At 32.8% G+C, this 21,794-nt stretch overlaps 1 pseudogene; it reads right to left on the bottom strand.

The window, feature by feature from the left end:
* Nucleotides 1–19,028: 19,028 nt before the first annotated feature.
* On the bottom strand, nucleotides 19,029–21,342 carry LOC149746845 (uncharacterized; annotated as a pseudogene).
* Between the last annotated feature and the right edge of the window lie 452 nt (nucleotides 21,343–21,794).

Here is a 21,794-nt window from a genome sequence, read left to right as displayed (position 1 = left end):
CTCTACCATTTTCTATCCAAGAGAGTTAATGGAACATACAACCTCAATAACACAACTAATCTGTGAAATAGACACAAAAAACTCTCCTAACAGATGTCTAGAATTACAGCACTGTAAGATAGGGATCAAGAATGTAGATTTCAGTACCAACTATATTTTTTTTCCAGGGAAAGTCACTGAACATCATTTTTTAAAGGGAAGAGTTGCAATATTTTATACACAAAATAACTTTTATCTCTACATTTCCATTGTTCTATCTCCTTTAATTTGTCATAATTTTCTACAGTTCTTGTCATTACATATGACAAGATTTCACTTGTTTCACCTTTCTTGGTCATCAGCTTTTTTCTTTACATTAGTTCTTTTAGATATAACATAACCCCAAATTATACTCTGTATCTTTGCTTATACAGGAATTATAGATTTCTTTCCATGTAACATTCCAGATATTTTTATTAAAGTATACACTCTTTTTTTCTAGTTATCTATATGTAAAATACATTCATATGATATATTTCCAAGGATTACAAATAAATATTTTCCCACAATCACATACAGCCTGGTAATCCACATCAAATATGAAAACTAGTAGTTCTAAAATTTATGGAGGGTATTACTGAGCTTATATGAGAAATCCTTATATAAAGTCCCTACATAATAGCTCATGGAACAAAATATTTTACTCAATAAATCCCTCCCTTCCTCTAATCCTGACACTCAAAAGTTCCCTATACTAAAACTGCTGCAGAATTTTATGATGAACTACTTTACTATTAATTCCTACCAAATATGAAAAAATAAGACCATCATCCTTGCCTGTTCTAAGTTTCAAAATTATATCTTTTGCTTATCTTTATAGTACAGTTTCTGTTATTTTAATGAACTTTATAAATGTATCAGATGCTTATATGCTTTTAAATTCAATAGCCAACACAATTCAACAGCATCAGTGAGGCTACTACAACAAATTTCACATTGTTTTGACATGTTATAGTGTCTTTCAATTTGTATCTAAAATTATCCCAATGCTCAAAACGTACTATCATGCATTGCTTAAACTGAAAAATCCACCTCACTTTACTTTTATTATTCTTGGAAATTAAGTGAATTTTTTATATCTCTATTTTCAATAACATAACACTTTCCTGGGATCTATCAAAAAGTTTTCTTTCTAAGAAAAACAGGTGATAGTAAAGGATGAGCAGGTTTCAAGTACATTATGATACAAATAATTGCAGAGATTTTTAAGTAACTATTCAATAACATTACTTAACCTATGTCTATAAATTTGGAAACATAGTTGACATAGTTGCATTTCTTCACTTGTAAATTTCTAAAAAAGGCAGTAGAAGAACTAGAAATCTTGAAAGTAGGAATAACTATTATATAAATGAAAATGTTAAAAAATATAGTTTTGTAACCCCACAAATTCTAGCCCTATAGGCTTTTAGAAGGGAATTCTACTCTAGTTTGGATGAACAGATAATCACTCTTTTACAGTAATTTTCAAAAATAGAAGAAAAGAGGAGAAAATTTTGTAATAAATTTTACTCTAATAAGGTAAATGCAAACCAAGAAAAGAGAATTATAGCCTAATTTTATATATTGACACAGATAAAAATATCTAAATGCAACACATCCCTTGATCTAATGGAAAATAAAAACTAGTTGGATTTGATCAAGTGAAATTTATTTCCAAAATGCAAAATTATTTTATTATCAAAATTTTTATCAGCCAAAAATGGGCTATCTTATACAAATCAATATTATGCAAATAAGGGTAAATGACCAAATAGCACAGATCCTGGACCTGTTTGAGCATAATTTAATAATTTTATTACTTTATATTTTACTTAATAAGCTACTAAAAGCTTGTGAAAATAGGAGTAGTAGCATTTGCATGTTTCCTCTTTGTCTACTATATTCTACAGTTGAACAAATTACCTCTAATTGGGCTGGATATCACACTGCAGGATAAAAACTTCAATTGCTGGGTTATAAGACTTTTAAGATGCATGATTGAGCAGGAGGTGTCAAAGCCTTGGGGTTAACCAAAATTTATTGTTTTAAGCGTTGGACTGTGGTTGTTTTCCTTGATTCTTTCAGAGGACAAAGCTTTTCTTTGGAGGTCAGCATGCTTTGTGAGTAGGCTAATACTTACCTTAAATATAACAAAAAAACTTATAAATTTTAACATTACTATTTTTTTTTAAAAAGTAGACTATATCTTTTAGAGTAGTTTTAGGTTGACAGCAAATGAACAGAAAGTACAGAGGTTTCCCATATATATCCTTGTCCTTACATATACATAACCTCCTCCATTATCAACACTCACCACCAGAGTAGTACATTTGTTACAACTAATGAACCTACACTGACACATCATTATCACCCAAAGCATGTAGTTTGCATTTGTGTTCACTCTTGGTGTTGTACATTCTATGGGATTTAACAAATGTATGATGGCATGTATCCACCATTATAGATCATACAGAAAAGTTTCACTGGCTTAAAAATCCTCTGCTCTCCTTGTTCATCCTTCCCATCCAAAAACCTTGACAATTACTGATCTTTTTACTGTGTACATGGTTTTGCCCTTTTATAAGATGTCATATAGTTGTAATAATATAGTATGCATCTTTTTCAGATTGGCTTCTTTCACTTAGGAATATGCTTCAGGTTCTTCCATTTCTTTCCATGACTTGATAGCTCATTTCTTTTTAGCGGTAAATAATATTCCATTCTCTGGATGCACTACAGTTTATTTTTCCTTTTAACTGACAAGGGACATCTCAGGTGCTTCCATGTTTTGGTAATGAAGAACAAAGCTACCATAAACATCCTTGTGTAGAATTTTGTGTGTAGAATTTTGTGTGTATGTAAGTTTTTGATTCCTTTGGATAAATCCCAAGTAGCATGATTGCTGGATTGTTTGGTAAGGGTATGTTTAGTTTTGTAAGAAACTGATAAACTTTCAAAGTGACTGTACAGTTTTGCATTTCCACCAGCGATGAATAAGAGTTCTGTGCCTCCACATTCTTGTTAAAGTTTGGATGTTATCAGTGTTCTGGATTTTGGCCATTCTACTAGGTATATAGTCATATCTCATTGTCGTTTTAATTTGCATTTCCCAGATGACATATGTTGTGGATCATCTTTTCATGTATTAATTTGCTATTTGTATATCATTTTTGGTGAGGTGTCTGTTAAGGTCTTTGGCCTTTTTTAATTGGCTGTTCTCTATTGTTGAGTTTTAAGAGTTCTTTGAATTTTTTGGATAACAATTGTGTAGCAGGTATGTTTTTTGCAAATATTTTCTTCCAGTCTGTGGCTTGTCTTTCTCATTCTCTTGACAGTGACTTGAAGAGCAGATTTTTTTAAAATTTTAATTAAGTCCAGCTTATCTTTATTTTATTCTCGGTTATGCCTTTTGTAATGTATGAAAAAATCATTGCCAAACCCAGGGTCATTTAGGTGTTCTCTCGTGTTATCTTCTAGGCATTTTATAGTTTTGTTTTAAATTTAGGTTTGTGATCCATTTTGAGTTACTTTTTGCTAAAGGTGTAGGGCCTGTATCTGGATTCTTTTTAATTTTTTTCCTTTCTCTTTTTGCATGTGGATATCCAGTTTTCCCCATACCATTTGTTGAAAAGAATATCTTTGTTCCATTGTATTATCTTTGCTCCTTAATCAAAGATAAGTTGACTGTATTTTGGGGAGTGTATTTTTGAGCTCTCTGCTTTACTCTATTAATCTATTTGACTAGTCATTTTGTCAGTGATACACTGTCTTGATTACTGTAGTTTTAAAGTAAGTTTTGAAGTTATATAGTGTTAATTCTCTGAAATTGTTCTTTTCCTGCAATGTTGTGTTGGCTATTCTGGGTCTTGTGCCTCTCCATATAAACATTTTTTCTTCCAGTTTTATTGAGATAAAACTGGCATTAGCACTGTAAAAGTTTAAGATATATAGCATAATGATTGACTTACATACATAATGAAATGATTACCACAGGAAGTTTAATGAACAGCCATCATCTCATATAGAAACAAAACAAAATAAAAAGAAGAAAATATTTTTCATTGTGATGAGAACTCTCAGAATTTATTCTCCTAACATCTTTTATATGTAACATACAACTGTTAATTATATTTATCATATTGTATATTACATCCCTGCTACTTATTTATCTTACAACTTATAGTTTGTACATTTTGACTACCTTTCCCCTCTCCCCCCACACCTTACCTCTGATAAACACAAATCTGACCTCTTTTTCTATGAGTTTGTTTATTTGTTTGTTTGTTTTTGAAGTATAATTGACCTACAACACTATGTTAGTTCTGGTGAACCACATAGTGATTCAATATTTCTGTACATTATAAACTGAGCACCACAATAAGTATAGTTACCATCTGTCACCATACAAAGTCATTATATAATTATTGCCTATATTCACCACCCTGCACACTTTGTACCCCGACTCATTTATTTTGTAAGTTTATAGGTTTTTTTTTTTTTTTTTTTGGCGGTATGTGGGCCTCTCACTGCCGTGGCCTCTCCCATTGTGGAGCACAGGCTCCGGACGCACAGGGTCAGCAGCCATGGCTCACGGGCCCAGTCGCTCCACGGCATGTGGGATCTTCCTGGACCGGGGCACGAACCCGTGTCCCCCACATCGGCAGGCAGACCCTCAACCACTGCGCCACCAGGGAAGCCCCAGTAAGTTTATAGTTTTTAATATCACACAACTCTTTCCCTCATCCTCTGAGTTGCCTCCCTCTGTTAAGCACCTGTTTGTTCTCTGTATCTATGACTGTTTCTGTTTTATGTTTGTTCATTTGTATTGATTTTTAGATTCCACATATAAGTGAAATCATATGCTATTTGTTTTTCTCTGTCTGACATATTTCATTAGCATGATATACTGTATTTCCATTTAAGTTGTCACAAATGGCAAGATTTCATTATTTTTTAAGGCTAATATTCCATTGTATGTCTATACAATACCTTCTTTTTCCATTCATCTATCTATAGACCTTAGGTGGCTTTCATATCTTAGCTATTGTAAATAGTGCTGCTATGAACATTGGGGTGCATATATATTTTCTAATTATGATCTTTTGTATTTCTGCAGTGTCAGTTGTAACTTCTCCTTTTTTATTCCTTTTTTTTTTTCTTGATAAGTCTGGCTCAAAATTTATTAATTATTTTTTATCTTTCCAAAGAACCAGCTCTTAGCTTCACTGATCTTTCATATTGTTTTTTTTTAGTTTATTTTATATATATTTTTTTCTCTGGTTTTTATTGTTATGTCTTTTTTTCTACCAACTTTGGATTTCATTTATTATTTTTCTAGTCCCTTTAGGTGTAAGGTTAGGTTGTTTATTTGATATTTTTAATTTTCCTGAGATAGGCTTGTATTGCTATAAAGCTCTCTCTTAGAATCGCTTTTGTTGTGTCCCACAGATTTCAGATCATTGTGTTTTCATTTTTATTTGTCTCAGGTAGGGACTTAATTTCCTTTCTGATTTCTTTAGTGACTCATTGATAGTTTAATAGTAGCATATTGTTTAGCCTCCACATGTTTGTGTTCTTTGCAGTTTTTCTTTTTTTTTTTTTTTCCTGTAGTTGATTTCTAGTCTTTTAGCATTGTGGTGGGAAAAGATGCCTTATCTGATTTCAATCTTCTTACATTTACTGAGACTTGTTTTGTGGCCTAGCATATGAAATACCCTGAAGAATGTATCAGGTGCACTAAAAAGAATGTGTATTCTGCTGCTTTTGGATGGACTCCTCTGTATCTGTTTAATATGTCTAATATGTCATTTAAGGTTATTGTCTCCTTATTGATTTTGTCTGGATGATCTGTCCCTTCATGTAAGTGGGGTGTAAAAGTCCTCTACTATTATTATGCTACTGTCAATTTCTTCCTTTATGTATGTTAATATTAGATTTATGTATTCAGATGCCCCTATGTAGAGTGCATATATATTTACACTTGTTATATCTTCTTGTTGGATTGATCCCTTTATCATTATGTAATGTCCTTCTTGGTCTCTTGTTACATTATTCTAAAGGCTACTTTATTTGATACAGCTATTGCTATCCCAGCTTTCTTTTTGTTTTAATTTGCATAGAATACTTATTTTCCATCCACTCACTTTCAGTCTGTGTATGTCTTTAGATCTGAAGTGAGTCTCTTATAGGTAGTGTACATACAAGTCTTGTTTTTGTATCCATTAGTCACTTTATGTCTTTTGATTGGAGCATTTAGTCCACTGACATTTAAAGTAATTATTGATATGTATGTATTTATTGCCATTTTGTAATTATTTTTGTATTTCCTTTTTGCTCCTTTCTTATTCTTTTGCTCTCTTCCAGTATGATTTGCTTACTATCTTTAGTGTTATGTTTGGATTTCTTTCTCTTTTGTGTGTGTGTGTATCCATTACATACTTTTGTTTGTGGTTATGATGTGGTTTATATATAACAATATGTAATATTATATTCATACATATACATATATATGAAGTTGAACAATATATTTAATTTAATTGGATAATCTCTTAAGTTAAAACACATTCTAACAATGCTACATTTTTACCACCCCCCCGCCCCCAACAAGTTTGATCTTTAGGGCATGATATCTTACATCTTTTTTGTGTGTATATCTCTTAACTACTCATTGTGATTATAAATGGTTTTAATACTTTTGTCTTTTAACCTTCCTACTAGCTTTATATGTGTTTTATCTGCTATCTTTTCTATAATATTTGCCTTTACCAGTGAGATTTTTCCTTTTGTAATGTTCATATTTTCAGTTGTCTTTTTTTCCACTTAGAGAACTACCTTTAACATTTCTTGTGATACTAGTTTAGAGATGCTGGCTTCCTTTAGCTTTGCTTGGCTGTAAAACTCATCTCTCCATTAAATTTGAATGATAGACTTACAGGTAGAGTATTTTTGTTGTTGCATTTTCCTTTCTTTCCTTAAGTATATCATGCCACTCTCTTCTGGCCTGCAGTTTCTGATGAAAATTCAGCTGATAGTGTTATGGGAGTTACCTTGAACACAGCTAATGCTTTTCTCTTTCTGCTTTTAATATTTTCTCTTCATGTTAAAGTTTTGCCATATTAATTACAATGTATCTTGGTGTGGTTTCTTTGGGTTGGTCTTGTTTCAGACTCTCTGGGCTTCCTGGATCTGGTTTTCTGTTTCCCATCTCAGATAAGGGAACTTTTCAGGTATTATGTCTTCAAATATGTCCTCTGCCCCTTTTCTCTATCTTCTCCTTGACTGTCCAATATGTTTTATCTGTGCTCTGTGATTGCTGGAACCTTTTAAAGTTATCGGTAAGATTTTGTACTGAGAAAATCTATAACTACTGTTAGTCTGATTTGACTGTTTGTGTTACATAAAAATTTTATAAAAAGGACCTCAATAAAAGACAAAACATGTTCATGAATGGTCAAACTTTATTTTAAATAAGTCAACTCTACTACAATATGGCTATATACTCAAGGAAATTTTGACAGTTTTCTAGGAGAAACTTTTGGGAAATTAAGCCTATACTATAATCTACAGAGCAGGATAAAGTTAAGAATATCTATTATAATTCCAAGACGGAGAGGAAATATGCATGCACATGTATATCATGAGTAGACATTAAAACACTTAACAAAGATGTAGTAGGAAAAAGTATAGTTTTTGTACAAGAACTACTAAATAGAACAGAGAGAATCCAGAAACAGATTCATGAACATATGGTTTCCTCAAATTTGATAAGAGGTAGTATATTGGAGGTTGTGAAATTGCACATTTTTTAGTAGATGATCTGTGGAAATTTGGCTCAGTATATGGACTTTAAAAGTTGGATTACAAAGTTGGATTAAGAAAATGGCTCTACATAGACTAAATAACCAAATGCCAAAAGTAAAATTAAAGTTAAAAATATAAAAAAATGCAATATTTTTATGACCACATAGTTAGAAAAAAAATTAAAAACAAAACCTTACAGTATAATTCATGTACAAAAAATTTTTAACTTTGGTTAGGTACAAGTAAAACATTGTTAATTAAAAAACCTCATAGCAGGCAAACTTAACCACTATATGACAGACTGGAGATGATATATGCAATGTTAAACACAAGCAAATGATTAATGTCTATATTATAAAGGAACACATTCAACTTATCAAGGAAAGGAAATATTTACAAAAATAAGCTGAGAATATGAATAAAACTAATAATTAACAATTATATAGCAATTAATGTGTTCTAGATACTGTGTTAAGCATTATATACATTTTAATTTACTTAACATTCAGAGTTACAAAGCTGATATGGTTCTCCTCACTAAAGATGAGTAGAAGGATGCACAGAGAGTTAAATAATGTGTATACGTTTATTTTTGTCTAAGTAAGTGATGGAGGCAGGATTTGCTCCAGGCTGTCTTGGTCCAAAATCTGTGCTCCTTATTAGTTTATATTGTCTTTGAAGAAATATCCACATAATTAATATGTGCATGATCAGCCTCCCTGGTAAATGTGGAAATAGATATTAAAATGAAAATTGTATATCTTCTTGCAAGTAGTAGATTGGCAAAAATGTAAAGGCAGTACACTATGAAATGTTAGAATATGGGAAAATTGGAAATTTTAACCATTGCTGATGTTCCCATGTTTGGAAACTTGTGCAGGCATTCTGCAGATATTTAGTGATATCTGGTAAAATCTTATAAGCAAATATCCCACATCCAGCAGTTAGTCTCACAGCAGAATATATATCCCCCAAAATTCTTTCCCATAAGCCTGTAAGGATACATGAATAAAGACATTCATCACAGTGTTGTAGTTTTTGGTAACATAGAAGTGTAGGCAAATGACAAATCTGTTACTTGAGGGATGGGCTTATAATAGTAAGATATATCCATTATGTATAGATACAAGTATCATATGTATGTATATGATAAATGAATAAAGCAAATATAATGAGTTACAGTTATTATCAAAACATTAATATATCTCAAAAACCTAATGTTGAATGGAAAACCTAAGAACACAATACAGTTTATAGGACAAAGGTGCTAAAGAAAATGAAAAATCACATTTCAAGCAAATCTATACAATTTTTAAGACACATTTATACCTAATTCAGCATAATTTAGATGGGTTGAAAATATATGCATTAAATACACTAAGAAGGTGCCATGGGTGTGTGTGTGTGTGTGTGTGTGTGTGTGCGTGGCATAGAATATGGGAATTAGTCTTATGTGAAAAGTGCAGTTAAAATAAGAGAGCAGGTAAAAATGCAAGAAATCTTAAGTGGTGAACTTCTTCTGGGTTGCTCAGAGCATTCATATTTATATTTGGTTAATACAAATAAAATATAATATAAAATGAAATCATGTGTGCATTTTATATATAAGTATCCTCCAGTCTATTTTCTGTTGTGAATTGAAAGATTCAATATTTTTAAGTAAGTTTTTATAATCATAAAAAAGTCAATAGCAGATGTTCCAGCAACAATTTAAAATTTATATGTATATATTTGTGTGTGTATATATATATATATACACACACACATATATATATATATATATATATATATTTTTTTTTTTTTGTGGTACACGGGTCTCTCACTGTTGTGGCCCTCCCGTTGTGGAGCACAGGCTCCAGACACGCGGGCTCAGCAGCCATGGCTCACGGGCACAGGCGCTCGGCGGCATGTGGGATCCTCCCGGACCGGGGCATGAACCCGTGTCCCCTGCATCGGCAGGCAGACTCTCAACCACTGTGCCACCAGGGAAGCCCTATATTTTTTTTAATATTCACTTTTTAACATAATTAATATTTTTCAAACTGAGGCTACTAAACCCCTAGTCTTCCTTTAATAAACATACTCATTAAGCATACATTTATTTTATTGTATATCTAGTGTATGTTAATTTGAATAATAATAAAGAAACAAGTTTTAAAGAGGAGAAATTTAAAATAAGAAGCTTTTCCAAAAGTAAATATAAAACTATTTTTATTATACTATACCTAAAAGTTTGGCATTTTAATATAAGGCACGATGAAAATGAGATATTAAAATATCTATAGTCTTACTACAGTCAACTTTATAACTTATTTTTCATTTTAATGCCAACTGAATGTAAACAGAATGAGAGTGTTTAATCCCTAACATTGCCTCTTGAGAGTTTTCCTTGATTTTTAGATATGATCTGAAAGCTGGATGACTCATTCAATATGATTCGGTGCCCTTGAGGAAGGTTGAAGAGAATAGCTCAAATAGGGAATATAAATTCCCTATAGCATCTCAGAATGTAGCATTTTTTAAAGCTAGAAAACATTTTCCACACAATTAGCACAAAATCACTTTGTCATGGATTTGCCTTCAGGTCATTAACTAATATGTTCACTAACAACTTGCACAAAATGGATTGGAAAAAAAAAAAAGCTTTCTGAGTCAGAACTGTGACTGATTTGGAATTAAACCATGCTTACTGGAATTCTATCAATATATTTCTATTTTCAGTATTTCTGTTGTGACCCTGCAATGACATTCAAAAAATATATTTTCTACCTCATCTATTTCTTCAATATTCTAAATGTTATTTAAGCAAAATTCATTTAATTATTTCATAAGTGACCCCACTTCTCTTATTGGGAAATAAATGTGTCATTCATAATAGAAAATGAAATACTATGTATGCTGTCTTTGTAAAGTTTTACATGCATTAATGTTCTATTTGTACTGTATACAGAAGAATCATATTAAATAATAATATTGTGATAAAACTACATATAATACTCTTTATGAAGAAAATTGTCTATACAATTCATGATGAATTATGAAAAATATTCCCCAAATATTATAAAATTTGAAAAACCCAAAACATTACATATAATTTTGGGTGTTAACATGTAAATTCACACACTCAGGGTAGGGCAAAAAAATCTCTAAAATCAAGTCCTAAAAGGCTTATCAATCCTCCTTGGATTAACATGATCTATTAGAAGAGGTAAGGCAAGGATCAGTTTGGAAAACTTCCATATAGGGGAACAAGTCCATGTCTCAAAATAGCAACACAGTTCTTATTAATGTCAAGGGGTAGAGCCTAAGATTTTACATATGCCAAAACTAGAATATAATATTGTCCCAGCTTATGGGGTTTTGTGAAAAGTAAAAAGATTTATTAGGAAGAAGAAAGTGAGGGAGAGATATGAACATAAAGGATCCATAAGACTCACTCACCAGCAAAGTAAATCACTTCCATAATTCAACCTTGTGGCTGCAGTATATATCTAAAAGTATGCCTCAATAAAATTGCAGTTTAATTGCTTTGAATAGTTAAAAGAATGATAGCTCACAGCTGGTTCAGAAATACTCTTCACGGTATTACTGAAATCTCAGAGAATTTGTGCAGGTATTCTAGAGTAAGTTGGGAGCTTGAACCACCTCTGTTATCTCCTTGATATTTTCATACAGACCACTGACTGACACTTCTATGAAACCATCTGAGATGGCAAGAAATAATGGCTACATGTAGCAAGTTCCCATTTCCCAGAAGTGAGCATAAGTAACACACTCCCTGTCAACTGGGACTTTTCTCCTCTGTGATAGGGCTATCAATCATCTTGAGGATGTCAAGAGAGAGGCTACAGAATAAACCCTGAGGACCAGATGGAAAAGGGAAGAAGTCAGTATCTAAGTTCTCTCTACAGAATGGAATGGATGGTTGAGAAAAATCTAACCTGACCAGAGAAGCTGATCTTGACTTAGAGACTCTTGGTGGTATTAGATAAATATTCAGGGGATATATACACCAAGCTCAATAAGGCATAGTTTAGGAAAGGCATAGTCAGGAAATCTTCAGATATCTTTATTTTCCTTTTGTTTTCTTTCTCTTTTCCATACTGATTGTATTCCTTCTCCAAGGATCATTGTCTTCATAGCAATATTTGGAGTTTTTGGAGGATAACTAATAACCCATTATACTGTATATACATTACAACAGTTTCTCTGAATCTTTGTATGTTTATCAATTTTGCTAATAGTAAAAATTTCAATGGACAGTTTTGCTTTTTTCTCTGGTATTTTTAAAATTCTAACAAATATATAAGCTTTTTTCTATATAGATTCTATATCTTCTTTCTTCTCTATGATGACATTAAGTTTTGTTATATTATGATGTAATATAAAGTATATCTTGAAGTATATCTATATCTTAGGTATGGTATTATGGGCTGAAGTGTATCTTCTAAAATTTATTAGTTGAGGTCTTAACATCCAGTATTTGGAAGTAGGGCCTTGAATGAGGTAAAATGAAGTGTTATGGGTGGGCCCTAATCCAATATGCCTGGTGTCCTTATAGGAAGGGGATATTAGAACACAGACACACACAGAGGGAAGACTATGTAAAGACACAAAAGTTGGCCTTCCAGAAGCTGAGGAGAGAGGCCACAGAAGAAATTAATCCTGCCAACACCTTGACCTTAGACTTCTATCCTCCAGCACTGTGAGGAAATAAATTTTAGTTATTTAAGTCACCCAATGTGATACTCTGTTATGATAATCCTAGCAAACCAATATGTGTGGGTATAGATATAGCTATATAGATATTCCACATAACTATACAAAAATATATTGTGTTTTTATGGTAGTGGCAGTAAGAAGTGGAGGATATAGCTAACTTTACCTCAGATAACTCATTTTGAAGATTATCAAGTGATTAATTCATCTTTTAGTCAATGTATTAAATGACATTTATTATTTATTAAATTCTTGTATACATCTGGGTCAGATCCTGGACTCACGTTTTGCACTATCTAGAAGGTTATATGGAAGTTTGTTCATGGAAAACCAAATTTGGGGATATATTATCAGTGAAGGGGACTTGGAAACACAGTGAATGTGGTTGGCTCTACTATCTGACATCTGTGGGTTTTAACTTAATTCCTAAGTTTCTCCAGTAGTGTACTGCCTACAAGATCAAGACTGGTTCAGGAACTGTGGAACACATGACTGGATGTTTTATAGGAGAAAGTGGCAGAACATGAAGCCATCCACAGGAGGATAGATTATCTCTAATCTGCTAATAACTGACTACCTCCACTAGAAAAAAAATGAAGCTAGTCCGGAATAATCCACTTTTCTAAAATTATACTGACTTCTTTTATCACATGTTTTCTGCTAAATGAGCATGAAGATCATCTTTCAGATGACATTTGTCAGAATTTTTCATAGGGTGAATAGAGAAGAGCAGAATAATTTAGATGTATTTTTCTATGCTTTTGCTATAAACTATTTGCATTTATTAATACATATCACCTTGCCTTCAGTTTAAAGTAATTAATATACATTTTTTTGAAATTTCATTATTTACTAATAACATGATTATTTATTCTTTCATATAAATTTAATAATCTATCAATGTTTTAAACTGTATTAGTTACCACTGCAATTATCAGTTAACCACAATATTTTGCTAATGATTTAATAAAATGTATTTATTTAAAATAATTCATTTATGTCTATAAGTAAATTTATTTTATTACTATTATAAATGTACACAACAGAACATAAAATGTCATTGTTTAACTGAAAATACTTTTAATTTTTTTTAAATACCAGAATTTTCAAACAAATAAAAATCATGAAATAACAGAGAAGAAAGAAAAAAATGTGGTTTATCAGATACTTATTCTCTTCATTGCTTCAATCATACTGTGTAACAAGCTCAGCATCAGTGACTAAAATGAATAAGCACTTATTTGGCTTGTAGGACTGTGGGTTAGTAATTAGATTTAGCTCTTCTGGATTGTTTTTCTGGTCTAGGATGGGTTCATATACATGCCTATGGTCAGATGTCTGTTGGTCTTCGATAGATGACTGCTCAACGTGTCTCTTACCTTAGAGCAAACTAGCCCAGGAATGCTCTGTCGGCAGTAGTAGGAATAGTAGTACAGAAGTAGAAATAGGCAAGTGTTTTCTTGAGGTTCTGCTTGAGTCAGCTGATCACATCTCCTTAGCCAAAGCAAGTCAGGTGGTTTACCCCAGATTCAGTGTACAAGAACAATTGGTATAACATCAGGAGCAGGGACAAAATAAAATTTTTTGCAAACTATCACACTTGGGAAATTTAATTCCTAGTGCTTATAGAAATAATTTGTCTTTTTGTGTCTCATCTGTTATGGCATCATGTGTTGCAGATTCAAATTTTATCTCTAGTTTTATATTCTAATCAGCCTAAATCAGAAATGTTTTGATAAATTTTATCAGAGACATTACATTGTTCACTATGCAGTGATAACAGTGATAGTGTCTATAAACTGAATGGTTCTAGATATCTTGGGGAGGTGAAAAATACATCAATATTGATGTAATGTTACTGCCTCAAAGATATATTCAGGGATTTTAGAGTTTAAAAATTAAAGGTTGGAACAGAATCAGGAATAATACCAGATATCCTATTTTAATATGGTGGAGCTAAACTATTCTCTCTTTATTTAATTTAAAAAACAATATAAATATCAAAATGATATGAATCATTTTGTGTTGTTTTTATTTAGCAAACAACCATAAAATACTTTCTTCTTTGTTGATCCAATTTTGTGTGTTTCTGACTTTTCACTATGAATGTAATTTAGTTTATCACAGCTCCTTTGGTACAAAATCTATAATTTCAGACAGCTCTAATATCTTCCTAGCATCCCTAACTGTGCTGTGATTTCCCTTTGGAGACCTCTAATGAACCATTTTCTTGGGACTGCTGTCTGATCTCTTACAGTCCCTTAACATAAGGTATAGTATCCTGAGCATAAAATAACTTCTTATCTACTCTCAATTTGCTCTTGAATTTGTGTAATTTTTCTGTTATTTTCATGCTTTTCATTCCCCATATAGAAAATCATATACTAATTCTATTTTTAAAGAACAATGAAATATTAATACATGATTGTTAATTATGTAAGTACTTTCAATATATATTAATAAAAATAAAATAATGATAATAGTGTTTTAGAGGGAAAATATCTTGCTTCATTGTTTCAATTATGCCTTTATTTTTTCTGTTGAAAATGTGAATCATGACCAAAAAATTGCAGATCATTAATATCTTGTGAAATTTCTTTGAAAGATAAATAATGCTATAAATATCTGAAATTTGTTGGACAATATTTTCTAATTTATTTAGAACACAAATATAAATGATTATAAAACTTCTAGATTTCATTGTTTTAACTTTCAGGTACCTTGACTTGTGGTAGCTAGGTAAATATTTAACAACTGGTGCTACCAAAAAAAACAAAAAAGCTCTAATTTGGAGTATACATAGTTCAAGATACCAATGTGATGCCATGAATGCAGCGTTGGGAAGAGGTGTATGCAATCATCTCTTTGAGCTAATTGTGAGCAGCCTCTGTGAGTGGGCTCCAGCACCCCTGAGTCCTTGAATATCTTGTTTCACTTTCTTCAAATGATATAGTTATATATATATATATATATACTCTCTTAGTTCTTCTGACAATCAAAAGACCTACAGGGATTAATAATAAAAATTATTTATGTGGACATGGTACAGAACTAAGTTAGGTATATTACAGGGACTACAGTGAACTGAAGGGCTTATCATATCAGCTAAATGGCACAGCAATTACCTAGTTCTAGAGGACTATCTCTGGAATATTTCCAGATTCCCTTTCTGTGAGTTAATGTTTATTGAGTGTTTCTCCTTAAAAAAGATATATTTTCATTAATAATTCCTCTATGAGATAATATGTACATAGACTTTAGTGTTCCCTAGTATTCCACTCTACAATAGCCATAGAGTCATAGTCACAAAGTTTATACATATGCATGCAAACACTTTATATTAGAGTCTGGTTGAATGTGTTACCATGAATCCATATTCCTAGGCAAAAATATATGGCTCAAAATGAGAACAAATAATGCTAATGAGACAATAGATGTTAATATAATACACCACTAAATGAAAGAATAGATAAATTGGACTTTATATTCAAAGACTTCTCATCTTCTTATGTCTCACTGTTGAAAAATCAAAAGGCAAACCATAAATGGGACAAAATATTTGCAATACTCATGACTCTAAAAGTACCTGTGTCTTGAATGTATAAATAACTTTTAAAATTCAATAAGAAAACCACCAAGAAAAAATAAACAAAATTGAAAAAATACTTCACAAGGAAAGATATGTTAATAACCAGTATACACATGAAAATATGCTCAACCTCATTAATCATCAAGGAAATACTAATTTGTATTAATTTAAGCCACAGTGAGATATAGCTTCATATACACTAGAATGACTAAAAGACAAAAGACTCGAGAATGTTAAATGTTAGAGAATGCAGATCAGAATAAATTCCTTCAGAGGAATACACAAGATAAAATTCTAAGCAAATATGGAAGGATTAACCTGTGATAAATCTATTTTCCTTTTAATAGGAAGGAATGAAGTGGAGAAAGGAGACATTAAAATCTGTTACATTGGAAAGCAGGAAAAATGGTAGGATTGCTGGGCAGTGTTGTTTTCATTTGCATTTGGGTGATTTTATAGTGCTAATATCCAGTAGAGGCTGAGAGGACAGAGTCTGGAGTCGGACCACGTGAGTTCAAATCTTTTATCTCAAAAATCCTATATGTGATCTTAGAAACAGGAATATTTTCTTGTGTTTCTCTTTCCTCATCTGTAAAATTAGGATACTGAGAGTAAGTAGGTTGTTTACAAAGGTGAAGTGAGTTAATATATGTAAATATTTAGATATTTTATGTATATAGTGTTACCTCTTTGTTAATAATAGAAATACCTCTATGTTCAAGTGCTCGGGAACACAAGGAAATAAATAAGGAAATAGACAAGGTATAGTTGGGAAAAGACACATAGTTACAGGGAATCTGTGCTGGAAATTTTTCAGGTCAGTGCACTGGAGAGTGAGTTTAAACAAATACCGTATGCTAACACATATATATGGAATCTAAAAAACAAACAAAAAAAATGGTACAGATGAACCTAGTGGCAGGGCAGGAATAAAGACGTAGACATAGAGAATGGACTTGAGAACATGCGGGGAGGGAGAGGGAAGCTGGGGCTAAGTGAGAGTAGCATTATACACATTATACACACTACCAAATGTAAAATAGCTAGTGGAAAGCAGCTGCATAGCACAGGGAGATCAGCTCAGTGCTTTGTGACAACCTAGAGGGGTGGGATAGGGAGGGTGGGAGGGAGGCTCAAGAGGGAGGGGATATGGGGATATATGTATATGTATGTATGTGGCTGATTCACTTTGTTGTACAACAGAAACTAACACAGTACTGTGAAGCAATTACACTCCAATAAATTTGTATTTAAAAAAAAAAGTAAAGAGCATTCTCAAGGGTATTGTAATGAACCGGAATCTATGCTGAATAACAACAGAAGTGAGAATGTGAGGGGTAATAGTAGTGAAATAAGGTGGATGGAGTTATGAGTTGGATTTCTACATGAGTTGGGTAAACAGGCAAATAAGAGGAGTATAGAGAGTGTATTCAGAAAGTTGGACAGTTCAGATTTCTGAATCAACGTATTTGCAAATCAAAGATTTTAAGGTACAATAATGGGGATGGAAACTGACATGATATGGGGGAAATGGTTTTGGTGGATAAGAAGATCCAAAGGACTGAGTGGTACATTTCTGGACTAATCATCTATGTGCAATTTGAGGTTATACAGAAGAGTAAAAGCAGGAGGAGTACTATGAGCCAGATTCCAAAGGTCTTAATATCTGAACCAGAGCCAATAAGAAATCTGAATATGAAGTACTACATAGGATTGAAAGTAGTATCTCATATCACGTGCTTCATTGAAACTAAATCTTTTATAAGAGGAAACAAGATAAAAGTTTTGGAAGTACAGTGAGAAATGAGGAAACCTACACTATCTCTATCTTTGCTGGTGCCTAAAAATCTTCACCTGAGAGCTGTACTAAAGAGGGCAGTATCACTGAAGTCTATCTGGGTTAAGGAGACAAAATGAACTTTCAGAAAAGAGGTTAAAGATATAGGACGTTCGATAAAATGTTCAGGAGGGTGGGGAATGATGTAGAATCGGGATATATTAGAGGATATATAGAGCATAATGGAATATAACTCAAAGTGAGGAAAGATGGGCCTGGGAGCCTGGGATTTGTGCCCTTAAATAAATAGAGTCTAGCACATGGGTTGAAACTTGATAGTCTCTTAAAGATAAACAGTCTCTCATCCCTAAGAAGATATTTGGAACATCCATGCAACTCTTCTGTGCTGCAGCTAATTATTGTTTGCTGGCCTGGATTAAGGGAAATCCTGGTGGGAGCATTAGGCTTTCAGATGACCTTTAGGTGACCACCTTTTCTGGAAACTATGAGGAAAGACCTAGAAATGAACAAAGAAACAAAGTTCACATACACTAAAGTTCCTGCGTTGTGAGCATCAAAATGCCTCCATTTTTTTTTTCATTCAAAATATTTCCTCTGTTTGACATATAATTTCAATTGATATCTAACAATATGAAAACTTTTAAATGTACACTTAAATATATCCAATTTTTGATTAGTCTGTGAAGGTGAAAGATCATAGACATTATGAAGAGTGATATCAACATAAATTGTTTTAACCCATTCCTTAATTATATATTTTCTCACTTGCAGAGTGTGCTATAAATAGTAACCAAAATTTCTTTGTAGCAGTGCCAATCTTCAGCTTAGCATATGAATTCAAACAGGAGAGACTGAAATTCTGATCAGTGTGTCTTCAGTTTAACCTGAATTCCTGCTGATTGAACTATGAGGCAATAATGACAGCTTCCTCACAGAGAAGGGTCACTGAAAACTGTACCCTTCCATGGGCACTGCCCTTCCTGACCTCATCACCAAAGAGTAAAATAGTTTATTTTTCCTAAACACTACAGTAGGGAGTTTTCGGAGTAAGGACTATTTTCAGTGCACAATAACATATCAGAATTCGTGTATAGACAATAAAGCAGCATACCACAAATCCCTAGAACACCAAGCTGGATATTCTCCTTCCTGCAGGTTTTTTCCACATGTTTTGAGATAAAAACAATGATAAAGGCTTTGCATTTCCTCCCTGTCCCAATTGACTACAAGTCAGTTGAACACTGTCTACAAACATTGCTTTTTAATATTCTGCAAGGCTGATTTTTTTTATTTAAATGGTGGCTGTATAATTTCCAAAGAACAGTGGTTAGTGATCTGTTTATCAGGCAGATAGATAACCTCTCTTAAGGAATAATCTTTATCTTTCTTCACAGGTTGTGGAATCCTTAAAATCAGGGAACGTGTCTCATTTCACTTTTTATATTTAAATGTATCTGTATTGCTTAGGAGAATGCTAATTAAAGGTGTTTAATAAGTGTATGTTGACTTTTTGCAGATGTGGCAGTATCTAGGGAAAAGGAAACTCTTTTCTTCCTATACTTTTCTTATATTCCTATTACATAACACTAGACAAGAATCAGAATGAGCTATAATTTCAATAAAATCCATTAAATGTTTATACTGTATTAAATGTTCAAAATCTACGATGATGAAAAATAAGGTACACTGTAGCAGTTTGTAACCTAGTGTTCTGCAAATATCTATGTACTCTAATAAATCCATAAGTCCATGTGACTTAGTTTTTGCAGAATTATTTTTTAAAAAGAGCATTCAATTAGATCACTTGTCAACATTAACACATCTGAAAAATCCATTTCTTTCTCCCCCAATTTCCACTGAATAGGGACCATCCCACAGATTCACATTCCAAACTCTACCAGCCCTATTATGAGTTTGTTCTCTCAGTCCCTTTTCTCTCATTAATACATTTATTAGAGAGCATGGCACCCTCCCAGCAAGCAAAAGGAAGAAAATAACAGAGAAATAATAGTGGGAAGTCTGTGAACACTCACATATTTTAAAAATTCTTCTTAGTATTTTATTGGCCTCCTCAATTAGATTATTGGAATAAGCATAAAGCAGAATATTCTTCTACGAAACATTTTTTTTTCACAATACATGGGAAGGATGCAAAATTTTATATTTCACTATATTTTTCATAATTCTAAGAGCAGGTTTTAAGACAAGTTTTCCTTTGTGATGTTGATTTCTTACAATATTCACCCAATGTCTCTGAAACTAAAGGGCAAACCTAGCTGGTCCATTCAGTGTCACGTTTTGAGTAACACATCTTTTCCATTCTAAAATAATATTTACCACCAATAGTGCTGTACAATTTAAGTAAACCTAAAGAAACTTTTTTTTTTCCAACTTTTCAGGACTTTATTTGGTTTCCAGGACCAGATTCTGTACATTTCCAAGCTTCCTACTCCAACACCACTAATAGTATTTCACCTTCAAAAGTTTGAATTTTTTTTTTTTTCTGGAATGTCAATGATACTCATGGTTTGCTGGTTACATCTTCAAGTCACACTTCTCCTGCTTTACTTTTTAATTGTGCATTTTTCCAGCCAGCATGTTTGCTGTCTTTCTCCTGAAGAATCTTGTTCCACTCCTCCAGGACCTTCGCTTCCTCCAGAAGGGCCTTTCCCTCCTCTTGAAAAACACTGTTCTCCTCTCTCAGAGCCTTGCTCTCATCACGAAGGGCCTGTTCCTCCTTCCACAGAGATTGTTCTTCCATCTCCAGTGCAAGTCCTTCTTCCATCAGGGCCTGTTGCTCCATCCTAATCGCACACTCCTGATGATGCTGTAGGGCACTGATCTCCTCACGTAGAGAACTTATTTCTTCTTGAAGGGTTTTTGCCTCGTTCTGAAGGCTTTCTCCTGTTCCCTGAGAGCCTTGATCTGAATTTCCAGGGCTCGATTCTGTTGCCAATAAGACTTACTTTCTGTGTTCAACTTTATTCCCCAGGTGTTGACTTTTTTCCCCAGGTGGTTTTTGGTTTTCTAAAATCACACTTTTAAACGTACAGAGCAGCTGGTTTCGCTGTCTCAGGGACTGGTTCTCCCCCCGGATTAACTGATTGCCCATTTGGAAAGCTTTGTTTTCTCCTCGAAGGGCTTTGTTTTCTCCCCAGAGGGACTTGTTTTCTTTTCTGAGAGCCTTGTTCTCAGCCCTGAACACCTTATTGTCTCTCTGAAGGTTTTTTTCCCACCTCCTGAGATCCATGTTTGAGCTTGTTTTGATCTTGGGTACAAGAGGAAAACAAATGCAGTGTCTTCCATCTTTTAAATTCAGAGACAACCATTGTTTCTTAGTGTTTTATCTGAGAAGAGTATATAAACTCCTGGTGCGCTGGGTTCAACCAAAGGTGAACTAATGATATTTGGAATAAAAAAGGTCCTAGATTTGTTGAGAATGTGTTTGTATAGAATTGGCTGTTGGTTGACTTGCACAAATAGTAAATCCAGCAGGGATCTAAGAAGGCTCAGCGAGGCTCACTGCAGGGGAAAAAAAAGTGAATTTATGAAGAGAAGTCAGCAAATTAACTATTAGGTTGATATAAAAAAACTGAATAAGTTTAAATCTCAACACAAAAATTACACAATAATAATTCTAGATTACATATTGAATCTAGATGCCAGATAAAAGTTAATGTGTTGAATTGTTATGTGTTAAACTAAGCTAAACTCTGAGCTAAACTATGTATAATCAACTATTAATCTTTCACTAATATATTCATTATTTTAATTAAATCATCTGCTATTGGTGTGGAAAAATACCATCTATTTTTTTAAAAATTGTCTTGCTTTGTGAGAACTAGAAAATATTTTTTAAAGAAGTTA

Source organism: Delphinapterus leucas, chromosome 18, assembly GCF_059928025.1.
Source record: "Delphinapterus leucas isolate spDelLeu-1000000601 "Yukka" chromosome 18, BTC_Dleu_Yukka2, whole genome shotgun sequence".
Classification (NCBI taxonomy): domain Eukaryota; kingdom Metazoa; phylum Chordata; class Mammalia; order Artiodactyla; family Monodontidae; genus Delphinapterus; species Delphinapterus leucas.
This window is presented reverse-complemented; position numbering and strand designations above follow the sequence as displayed.